Source organism: Gossypium raimondii, chromosome 9, assembly GCF_025698545.1.
Source record: "Gossypium raimondii isolate GPD5lz chromosome 9, ASM2569854v1, whole genome shotgun sequence".
Lineage (NCBI taxonomy): Eukaryota > Viridiplantae > Streptophyta > Magnoliopsida > Malvales > Malvaceae > Gossypium > Gossypium raimondii.
Window position 1 is genome coordinate 32,565,155 of NC_068573.1, and position 2,618 is coordinate 32,567,772.

The following is a 2,618-nucleotide window of genomic DNA, read 5'->3' on the forward strand; positions in this document are numbered from 1 at the left end:
ATAAGTATGATCCTCCAAGCATGACATATAACGTAGAAACCATACAACATATAGGACACAAGTCAACATTCACCCTCGATCCCAAAATGATAAAATTACTTCTAAATCTCTTGGAAAATAATAAATCAGTATAATGATAAAATTGTCAAAATTTATAATTCAATTCTAAACTTTCAAAGTTTTCTATTATAGAAAACTTTTATCTTACTAGGCACCTTCAAATTGCAAATTTCATTCCATTTCAATTTCGAGAACTTACACATTATTTCGAGTTAATATAGATTTATAATTCATCAAATTGAACCAAATAAAATCAAAACACTAATCATTTATCTTAAGCTCTTTTCAAAAGCACTGTAAAAATGAAGAAGATATAATTGGATTTGAACACACTTTCCGTTTTAACAGCTACAACATAAATGGTTTGAAATAAGCCGTAGATTTAAAAGAAAAGTACATTTCACTGATGTCCATAATTAACACATCTGAATTATATTTATCTTATAATTAACATGGTTTATTTAAGTTGTCAAAGTTTACTCATTTGAGCAAAAGTGAGTTTATTTGAAGCCGTCCATAATTTTCCTACAGCAATTACTTCACCATTTCCTTCCCTTCTAACTTCAACCACCACATGCATGAGCTTTCCTCTATTTGCACTAACCTTTGATTTTATCTCCACATGCTCCTATAACAATCAAATAATTTTACAAATATCAATCAAACAGCTTTGAATTTACTAAATTTGGTTTCAGGGTTCAATTTGGCCCCTAAGATTTTCTTTATCCAATTAACTACTTGAATTTGGCTTTTTAGTTTAAATTAGTACTTACGGTATATTTGAACTAATTTGAACCGAATGCCAAGTTTAAGTACTTAATTGGACAAAAAAAAGGTTAGGTACCCAATTTGAACTAAGAAGCAAAAATTCAGATATCAATATATATTTGCCCCCTCAAGAAAAAACACCCCATGATTAAATAAGAAACTCTTAACTTCAATCTTAATTGTTGAATAATATGAAACGTTGAAATCAACCGTACTAGTGATACGATTGGCAAAGGAATAAGGAATAAATAGTAACGATTCCAATAACGTCGAGCAATGATGCTAAAGCTCCAACACTCCAATTTCCATCAACATCCTATAAATAAAAATCATAAAAATCAAACCATCAAAGATTGTTGCATAATGAACTTCATTATCATAAATTTAATGAAAAAAAAATTAAGAATCTTTTATACCGAGACAATATTTGGTACGACGAAATCAAATCGCATAAAACCCTTTTCGGCATGGATGACACACAGTCCTTGGAGGACTATCGCTTCCAATCCATGGCCTGTTTTACCATTAATAACACCATGAAGCAATGCAAGGGATTTCTTCAATGAATCACCACCTTCCATATTCTGCGATTCCTTTAATTTTCTTTTGCTTCCTTCGTAATGCTGTGTGTGTATATATATGATTGAATTTTTTGCAGCAGTTTTCAGCTCTAATAACAGTCAACATTTATAATATCAGCCACGAAAGCAAGCAAGTGCTTTACGCATGAATAGCAGGTGATTCCAAAAAATCTGTGGCTAAAATATGCCTTAAATCCAAACCCTCATTACAAGAAATAAATTAGTGAATAAAATTTACCATTTTAGTGGCTATGTCCACTAGGTTTCCAGTACGCCCCATTACTGCTTAAATCCTGTACAAGCCCATTTGCCAGGGCCCATACCAGCAAAACAAAAATGTCCCACTTAGAAAACTTTAACCCAATTAACCCTCAGCCCAATTACAACTCAAGCCTGAACGGCCCAACAGACCCAGGCCCAATTTCACCAAAAACCCTAGAGCCGCCTCTTCTGACCCCTCTGCTACCGCCGTCGTCATCACGTCATCAGCGCTAGTGGCGCACCCCACTTGCCACCATCACCATGCCCACTTGCTCTATCAACGTCAATCACCTGCAAACAAAGAGCAAAAGGAAACAGACCACAAAAGGGAGTAGAGGGCTTTTGTTTTTGGATTTTCGGTATAAAAACCGAGATTAAACCATTGTAAAAGGGGGCTTTTTCTTTTTTTATTTTGGGGGTAAAAACGATTATAAACAGATTGTAAGGGGGGAATCAAGAAGAAAAAAGTGGATTTTGGAACAAAAAAAAAGAAATAAAAGCAGAGACAAAGGTTTTAATTTCAAAAAACCTTTCTTTTGTTCATTTTTTTATTCCTGTTCAAAAATATATATGTATATACGCATATTTTAAAAAAAAAGAAAGAAAAAGTACCTCTTTTTGAATTTCCGGCCACCGTACACGGTGGCCAGCACGACGGGGGCTGAGGGAACCCATGGCCGGATTTGAGAAAGGGGGGAGAGAACTTTTTTTCAGTTTTTTTTAAGGGGAAAAGAAAGAATGAAGATTTTAAAAAAATTTGGGTTTAAATAACCCCATAAAACGGCGTCGTTTTGATTTTGGGGTTCAGAGGCCAAAACGGCGTCGTTTTGGTCTCTGACCCGCGCGGTGACCCGACCCAGGGGGAGGATCCGCGTGTTTTCTTTTAAGGGTATAATTGCGCGCGCAGTCCTTTGACTCTGCAGCGCGCTTCAATCAAGCCCCTTTTTG

General features: G+C 35.3%; 1 long non-coding RNA gene across 3 annotated transcripts; it reads right to left on the reverse strand.

Annotated features, from left to right (window-relative positions):
- Window positions 1–363: 363 nt before the first annotated feature.
- LOC105799071 (uncharacterized) lies at window positions 364–2,413 on the reverse strand. 3 transcript variants are annotated; one of them, XR_001135449.2, is made up of 4 exons: window positions 1,648–2,413; window positions 1,245–1,498; window positions 1,044–1,144; window positions 364–688 (listed from the first exon to the last, which is right to left on the reverse strand). It is a non-coding gene; the product is annotated as an uncharacterized LOC105799071 (long non-coding RNA). The 3 variants fall into 3 exon arrangements; XR_001135448.2 differs by having other exon boundaries at window positions 997–1,144; XR_008188697.1 differs by having other exon boundaries at window positions 364–1,144.
- Between the last annotated feature and the right edge of the window lie 205 nt (window positions 2,414–2,618).